Source organism: Papaver somniferum, chromosome 2 (assembly GCF_003573695.1).
Source record: "Papaver somniferum cultivar HN1 chromosome 2, ASM357369v1, whole genome shotgun sequence".
Lineage (NCBI taxonomy): Eukaryota > Viridiplantae > Streptophyta > Magnoliopsida > Ranunculales > Papaveraceae > Papaver > Papaver somniferum.
The window spans coordinates 89982070-89991804 of NC_039359.1; positions in this window are offsets into that span (position 1 = coordinate 89982070).

Consider the following 9735-nt stretch of genomic DNA (forward strand, 5'->3'; position numbering starts at 1 on the left):
CCTATTCAAAAGGACGAGGATTTGATTAGGGATACCACCGTTTTAGACGATGTAGTTTTTCCTTTTGATTACGAAGCCGATAGTGGTTTAGAGGAACGGGTTCATTTCGAAAATACTGTTTTAGAGTCTAGCGACTTAGAAACAATAGTCTTGGAAGAAGAAGATAGACCCGTAGAGATGAATAAAGATGCACTACCTGATAATAACTTAGAAGAATCTCTTGAATATTTTAAGGACTATGAAGATACGGAAATTCAAGAAATAATTAGAGGTCTATCTAGAGAGACTGAAAACTCTAAGTTTGGGGGTGATAATCACTTCCCTAGTGCCTTACCTTTAACTCTCAGAAAGTCCCTACACTTAGGACTTGATATATGTGCCTCGACCATTTTACAAGATTACCTTCATACTCGTTTTCCCGAGCCTAATGATGTCCATGAAGGAGTTCAGTCGTTAGAAACCCATCCTCTAGTTGATGTGGTTTGCCCAGGCTATGATCCCCAGATTGACTTTGTTTTCCCACCAAATAGTTTTCTTCCGACTGTGGGAACGTTTATATTCCAAATGTGTCGAATATTAAGTTGTGAGACTAGACCTAAATGCTTTAGGAAATTAGAATCGACACATTCGCTTAAGAATGACCACTACTCTCACTGTGGTCAATTATGTAAGTCAAACCTGATTGACTTAGAGGATCCTCAGTTATTTAGGTTATTATTATTTTGTGATTCTAAGTTCTTATTTGAGTTTTTACAGACTCTAGGACCTAATAATTTGGATCCAACCTATGAGGAAATGCATCCGAGGAAAATATTTTATTTAGACCCTTTCATAGAACCTGAACCTGAACCACAATTAGATATAAATATCTTAATCAGGAAACTAGATAAGGGCATGTTATCCTTGTTCACTTTCTTGGGTTATTGTAGTTTCCTTTGGTCAGCTATATTTCGTTTTGAAGACCCACAGTTATTTCGACTGTTACTTTATGGTTCGAGTAGACTAATCCTTTCCGATGTCTGGCTGAAGACTTTAAACTTAGCACTTCTTGGGAGGTAACCCAATCTCATGCAACACGGTAATATCTTTCCGTATCTCTTTTGCTTCAAATGGTAACAGTTTCTCCTTGTTCATGCTTTTAATTTCAACTTTAGAACATTGAGGACAATGTTAGATTTAAGTTTGGGGGTGTGGGAGAAACTTTTTAGTTGCAGTATGAATAAATAAACTCCAGAGCCTAGAAATTTATGCGTATTTAGGATGGCACTAACCAATCTAAGTGGATGGAAGCATTTTGGTTGTAGGAGTTGAGGAACCAATCTGACTAGATGGAAACATCTATAGAGTCTATTCATAAAAGCACATAGCTCAGGTGTTAGAAATAACATGATAGTTTCGCCATATCTCGTCGAGTCCTTTTCACTTTCTATTTTCAATTTTCTTTTATTTCAAGTGATTTGGTGGGGCACACGATTCAAGTTGTTACCAATTCTAGGGTGAATTAGAGTGACTGAGTTACCAAAAAAAAAAAAGACCGGACCAGTTAGACCAATCGGAATAAGTATTAACACTTGGATAGCAATATGCGTGTGTTCTCCCTGTTTCCGTCGCCTAAGCAAGCGTGGAATGCAGGACCCGTGGGAACTATCGTGTAATCTGCTGACAAGAAGCATGCGCTTGGATCAAAAAGATCTATTCATGCCGTTAAGTTAAAAAAAAAATGGTTATTGTTATGTGTAGTCAACTGCTGGTTCCCTTGTATTTGCCAGTTTGTTGATCTAGATTTAAGTTATTGACCACTGGTTCCCTTGTATATGCCAGTGTGTTAATATTAGTCAGACCGGTATCTCAGTCATTTAGGTTAGGTTCATCTTGTCAGAGGCCTTCAGACAGATATGGAAACACCGTTCGCTTTTCAACCATCTACATTTTTCTTTTTCCATCTTCTTAATCTTTTCATGTGATTAGTCTGACTCCAAGTATGATGTCCATCGTGAAACTATCTTAGTAGAGCTCTGTCACTTATATGAATTTTAGTATGCTTGAGTGCAAACTCGTGTACAGCAATTGGAATTTCACATCAGGGTTCTTCCTCTTAGAGTCAATAATTGTATGCCAACCAAGGAGGTTCTTTAGTGCTTTCCAAGGTTCTGCATAGATAGCTAGGGTCTGGAGTATTGGTTTTGTGGGTACACCTCTGGTAAACCCTCCGGAGACAACACTCTGCCACTAGGGCCACCTAGGGGTTCAAATGATTTTCCTTTCTAGAATAAATTTGCTCGAGGACTAGCAAATAATAAGTTTGGGGGTATTTGATAGACGCATTTATGTGTCTATTTTGTTCTCAATTTTCTGTATTGTTAGACTCGATTAAGTACTTATTGTGTTATTTTGTGTTCTTGTAGATGTGTTTAGAGAAATAAGCTCTTGCGGCGATATTGGCTCAAAAAGTGGTGTTTTATACCCCAGGATAGAGTACTAAAGGCACCCCAGAAATGCACCGGAAGCGTCCCAGAAATGTGCCCGAGGAATCCAGAAAAATTACTAATTCCACCCCAATTGCTAAAGGGACCCCAGGGATGGATTAGGGGGAGGTCACTTTCTTCCCAGAATTTGAAAATAATATTTGGCGGGAAAATTTCTTTATGTACTGGCAGATTTGCCAATCGATTTTTGAAGGTGTTTTAAGGTGATTAAATCGCTGAAACTTAATGGATATATGTGATATGTATATAAGAAGATATTTTGGTGGTTGAGATCGATCAAATTTTGCCAGATAATCGATTCTCGATTAAAACATGAAAGAAGAGATATCGGTTAAACTTGGAAAGAAAATTACGTGAAGATGCTGCATGGGTTGTGGAAATTAAGTGCAGATATTCTCCTAGGTTGTGTATCAACATATTGTGGAAATTTTCAAGAAAATTAACGCATGCATAGAAAGAAAATAGGAAATTATTCTCAAGAATAATTTTCCTTTACTGTGAAGATTTTGAGGAATTAATGGAGAGATTTGAAGCGCCTAAAATGTATAAATAGTAGCTACATGAGTCCTGGAAGGGTTGTCGAGAGTTTGGGGTCGAGAGGAGAGCTCAGGAGGCGTGAATCAAGAGTTTTCAGAACTCTGTTGCTGCTGCTCCTGCTGCTCGTGAAGAACAGGGAAATGGCGACGGTTTATTCATCCGTCGTAACAATTTCTTCAACTGGATTGCAACGTTTATCTTCATTGTAACAGTTTCTTCATCCTCGTTTGCAACATTTATCTTCAGATTTGTAACGATTATCTTCAGCATAACAGTTGAGACTTGAAACAGTCGGTCTGTAACGCATATGTGCTGTTGCAGATTTCCTGTTTCATTGTTTTCTCTTCTTGTAAATACGAATTGAGCTTAATAAAATATTTTGCGAGGTATTTCACCATGATGAGCTAAACCCAACATTGGGACAACGGAGGAGGCGATTTTCGTCAGTCTGGTGATGGATTTTCAAATGATGTTGTAGTTGTGGTAAAAACTGGGTTCTTTTCAGACTTGTGAAGGAAATAATTTCTTAGATTTAAATTTAAACATGCAAATAAATTTTGTTTGAAAACTTTAGGGAAAAACACCAAGACTTGGATTCCACCATTGACCCATTATTTGATAAATTCTAATAATTAATATTCATGCAATTTTTCTTTTAGAGTGATTCTAATATTATGCCTTTTGTAGATTTTTGAAGTAATAAATGTAAACACCAAGCATGAAACATCAACAGTCTTAAACTAAGCATGCTCCATCAAAATGAATCACAATTATTCAATAAAAATCAATTTTCCAATAAAAATTCCATGCAAATAATCATGTAATAATATTGCAAATAAATAATAAAGTTAGAATTATACCATAAATAAGGACCAATGGCTTCCTCTGTCACCTTGGCTAAGGGGTTTAGCTCCTCATATCAAAAACTTGCTCAAAATTGCTTAATAGGTGTTTTTATTGATGAATATGGTGATAAAGAGAAGTTTGCAACGTTGTATAAACGTTACAGCGTCACTGTTACAAAGATGAGTACTGTCGTTTATAAACGATACATATCTAACGCTGTTGAACTACGACACACGTTTCTGGTTTTAAGACTGTTGAAGAACGACTTCCTTAGCAGGTCTGTTCTTCCTCTTCTTCTTCCTCCTCGAACAGCAGCAGCAGCAGCACTGTAACTCTCTGTAATCGCTTCTCCTCGGCTCTCCTCGACTCTAAACTCTCTCCTAAGGGTTTCCCAACCCTTCTTATGACTCGAACCAACACTTATATAGCTATCAAACCCCCAAAAATCTCGAGTGGATCCGACTTCTTCTTTTTTCTCCCTTCTGTGCGGTGTTGAGAAAATATCTCTCTTGTGATCTCCCTGTACGCGTTTGTTAGCTATAAATTTGCCACCAAACTCTTATCAAGACTTGAACAAGACCAAGTATAGTTTACTTCAGCGCAAAACTCTCCCAGAATCTCTTGAAAATAGCTTTGAAGGTTAAACAGAGAGTACGTGTTCTGGTTGGACTTTGATCCATTCTCCCGGTCATTCCAGCCCAATTGGTTGGGTCCAATCGATCGTAACAGACTTGTTTACTCAATTATAGCCCATCAGTAGCAAATACAGCAATTGAATCTCCAAAAATCACGTCCAAAATTCGATCACCAAATCTGCCAGTGCTGTAACAAGTCTTCCCGCCAAAAATCCATTTTTGAATTTTGAGAAGGAATGCCCCCTATCCTCTGATGGGGTGCGAATAGCAAGTGGGGTTGAAATAAAATTCTTGGGGTGGAAATAACCAAATCTTGGGTGCGTTTAGTAATTTTCCTTGGATGTTTTCGGACTTTTCCGGGGTACTTCTGGGCTACTTCTGGTATACTGTCAACGGAGCTCCAAACGCCACATTTTAACCAATTTTTCCGCAAAACCTTATTTTTCCAAAAACACCTACAAATAAATAAAACACCATAATAAGTACAAAAATGGGTATTAACACAATATACAATTGGGATATATTAGACACATAAATGCGTCTATCAAATACCCCCAAACTTATTATTTGCTAGTCCCGAACAAATCAAAACTACAAAATAAAATCCTAACTCACTGTCGCAGGCATCGTCGATTGCATTTAGCGTATGCAATAAGCCTTTAAACCCCTAGGTGGCCCTAGTGGCCGAGTTATAGTCTCGGGAGGGCTTACCAGAGATATACCCACAAAACCTGTACTCCTAATTGGTCACAAGTATCCAAAGAGCTATGAGGACATACATATTCTCAACCTATCTCCAAGTAACTAGAATGCCAGAGAAATTAAAGGTGTCAGCTCTAAAGCTAACTGAAGAAAAGGGGAGACACATCCACACGACTGCTAGATAAAGAGATATCCGCTATACAGCTAGACAAACATTGTAAGATGCGTCCGCTGCTTTACAGCTGGATAAGATTAGGAGAGAGATAAAAATGAGAGGGACATCTTCTATACAGCTGGACTAATTACGTGTGATGAGTTAAACCAGTGCTAGAAATATCTTGTGTCAGATTGAAAGCAGACTAACAAAGCAACCAAAATGCATCTTTCTTCGACTCTCTCACAGTTCCCAGTAGAAACAACGCCTTCTTCGGTATTCAACTGTTGATGATAAACTCTCGAACCTCATAGAACCTTGACAATTAACTCTTCTCTTCGATTTCTTGCTTGACTTATAAATTTCTTCTTCCCTATGGCCTTATTGAACAAAAAGAACGTAATGATGTTTCATTTTTTGTTTTTTCATTTTTCATTTTTTTTTTTTTTTGCTTTTTTTTTGTTTGTTTGTTTAAAATAAAATAAAATAAAATTACAAGACAAAAATTTACATGGCCATGAGAGAAGGACTTTCAAAACTTAGATCTTCGCAACTTGTGATGTCTTGGTATCATGGATTCCAACAACTTATATCATTTGCTCTTATAACTTCAACTTTGATTTTTGAATTATTCTCTTCTATTGTTGCTTCTAAACCTAAAACGTCTTCACTTTCTTCATAGATTTTGATGTAGCTCCGCTTGTTGATGATGATAAGTTTCTACTGAGAGAGAGTCGCAATCCAGTAACTAAGACTACATTGTGAGGTTGCTTCGTCTTTCTGGCATTTCCTGACCTACTTGCCTTTCCATCATGTATGGTTAGGTCCATCACGGTTACCCTCTAAAAAGAACAAGTTCTCTCCTGAATTTCAAGGATCTCAATGTCTTTTTCTCTAATGTCTCAATAAGTTGTTATCTGTAGCATTCCAATTTCTATATTTCGGTGAGAAACAGTATGTAAACTTATCTAACCGGATACCATGTGACGCTAGAAGTTTCAAAAGTGCAACTAAAAAGTTTCTCCCATACCCCCAAACTTAAATCTAACATTGTCCTCAATGTTCTAAAGATGAAACTAAAAACATGAACAAGGAGAAACTGTTACCATTTGAAGCAAAAGAGATAAGGAAAGATATTACCGTGTCGCAAGAATGTTGGGTTACCTCCCAAGAAATGCTAAGTTTAAAGTCTTCAGCCATACTAAGAAAGAATTAGTCACCTCGAATCATATAGTAACAGTCGAAATAACTGTGGGTCTTCAAAACCAAATAGAGAAGACCAAAGGAAACTGCAATAAACCAAGAAAATTAACAAGACTAGCAACCTCTTACCTAGTTTCCTGATTAAGATATCTATATCTAATTGTGGTTCAGGTTCAGGTTCTATAAAAGGGTCTAAATATATTTCTTTAGGCTGCAAATCCTCAAAATTGAGATCCGAATTATTAGGTCCTAGAGTCTGTAAATACTTAAATAAGAACTTAGAAGCACATAATAATAACCTAAATAATTGAGGATCCTCTAAGTCAATCAGGTTTGACTTACATAATTGACCACAGTGAGAGTAGTGGTCATTCTTAAGAAAATGTGTCGATTCTAATATCCTAAAGTAATTAGGTTTAGTCTCAGAACTTAATAATTGACACATTTGAAATTTATACTTTCCCACAATTGTTTGAAAAATATTTGGTGGGAAAACAAAGTCGATCTTAGTATCATAGCCTGGTCTAACCTCATTAACCAGAGGATGGGTTTCTAACAACTGAACTTCCTTATGGACATCACTAGGTTCAGGAAAACGTGTGTGAAGATAATCTTGTAAAATGGTTGAGGCACATATGTCAAATCTGAAATGAGGGACCTTTCTAAGAATTAAGGTACATGGAGAATGATAGTCACCCCCAAACTTAGAGTTTTCAGTGTCTCTAGTTAGATTAGTCACAATCTCCTTAATTTCTAGGTCATCAGATTCCTGAAAATGGGCAATTGATTCTTCTAAGTCAGGTTCATCCTCATTAATATCTACGAATTCATCTAAGACTATTGTTTCTAAATCGCACGACTCTAAAACAGTATTCTCAGGATAAAACTGTTCCTCAAAACCATCATCGATTACAGTTTCTAAATCGTTCGACTCGAAAACAGTAGTCTCAAGATAAACCGGTTCCTCTAAACCTTTATCGGAGTAGTAAACAGGACATACTACATCGTCTAAAACGGGGGTATCTCTATTCAAATACTCGTCCTTTTGAATAGGTGAATAATTTTTAAAGTTATTAGGATCTGAACCAGAAATAATATAATCATTATAAAGCTCAATTGGGGTAACAAATTCCTGATCACTATTCCCACATATTTCAGATTCTTCATCAGCACTATCCTCATCATCATCATCACTGTAACATGAAAATGGTTGAACCTTATCTAAAAAAGTAGTTTTACCAATTCTAACCTCGGCATCTTGATTATGCAAATAACTATCCTCATTTTCAAGGGTACTATTGGAAACACTATATTGGCAATTCAAGTAATTTTGAGCAATTATTTCGTTCGTCTCAGCTACCCGCTTGAGGTGGTCTTCTAAAGAAGGTTCACTAATTATTTTAGTTCTTTCGTCTATAATAATACTATTCATCTCAGCTAACTTAAGCGTCGACTCAGCTAACTTACGTGTTGACTCTAGTAAAGAGGAATTATCATAAGGATCATAAAAAGGACTACTTTTCAATAGTTTGATTGTATCCTCTAGAGACGAAGAACTAGTACTATAATCTTCTTGCTCGTAAGACTGATGCATGTGTGGATAGTAATTGGGCTCACCAGGGTATGACCCATATCCTTTCAAAGGATGGCGTTCCCAACCACTATTCCCAACATGGTCATAAAAAGGATGATGTCCATATTCAAATTCAGGTCGATAATCATTGTATTGGCTTCTATCATACCAGTTCGACATTCTTAATTGCAAGGGAATTCTACACAATCACAAACAAGGCTGACTCGACCAAATCAAACCTATAAAATCTAGCAAACAAAAAGCATGATGGCTCCACTTAGATTGTTTTCTAGACCAGCTTCTATTCCTTCGAAAATGAATTCGTTACAATTTGAGCACACCCCTCTGGAATCAATCCGAGCTAATGTAAGTTGAATCGAGGCGAGGGAAGCTCAGTGGAGCTTTGATACCCAAGGCCTCACCGCTATCACAAGGCGCCGCAGTCACGCATTCAACTCACATAAACCATCATGAACTTTGAAGTGTGCTTAAAGAGCAACCAATATTTTTCGAACGAGTTTCCTATTAAGCTCGTTACCCTATCGGTCTCGTTCTATTCCAAATTTTAAAGCTTAGGTTCACGTTCGGTTTTGTTTTCCTAAGGCGGGCAAGAAGGGAGCGGTGATGAAATCCGAACCCTTATCTTGATTTGGCCAGGCCTTGCCCTTTACTAGGAAATTAAAAACAGTCCAAATTCGTCCTCAATCAATGAATCACCTTATGGAATACAGTAAACCCGCTGACAGCGAGTGTTTCGATGGACTTACCTCCCGTACCAGACGGGGGATGAACCGTTGAAGTCGACTCGGGCCACGACTCCAATGCCGTGTGCGAACCCGAGGGGCCGAGACGATATCGTAATCGTCGTCCTTCCCTGCAAACAGTTTGTATTTAAGGATACCCTTCCGTAGGGTTGAAAATAAAAAAAATGTCCAAAAGTCCAGAATAAAGTCCAAATAAAAAGTCCAAAAATTATGAAAAATAAAGCCTATTTACAAATTCTAAAAATAAATAAATAAAATCTATATACAAAAAAATAATAATAATAAAAATTAAATCCTAAAAAAAATTATGTCTTTTTTTTTCTTCTCTTTTAGCTTTTAGCTTTTAGCTTTAAGCTTTTTGTTCCCAAGTCCTTAGTATTCCACTTCGAACCTGTAAATCAAAGACACAAAAAGAAACGTAAAAAGGAACAAATAAAAATAATAAACAAATAATAAATAAAAAAATCTAAAAAAAATGCTACCTAAACACAAATCCGCGTCGGCGGCGCCAAAAATTTGATGGATTTTCAAATGATGTTGTAGTTGTGGTAAAAACTGGGTTCTTTTCAGACTTGTGAAGGAAATAATTTCTTAGATTTAAATTTAAACAGGCAAATAAATTTTGTTTGAAAACTTTAGGGAAAAACACCAAGACTTGGATTCCACCATTGACCCATTATTTGATAAATTCTAATAATTAATATTCATGCAATTTTTCTTTTAGAGTGATTCTAATATTATGCCTTTTGTAGATTTTTGAAGTAATAAATGTAAACACCAAGCATGAAACATCAACAGTCTTAAACTAAGCATGCTCCATCAAAATGAATCACAA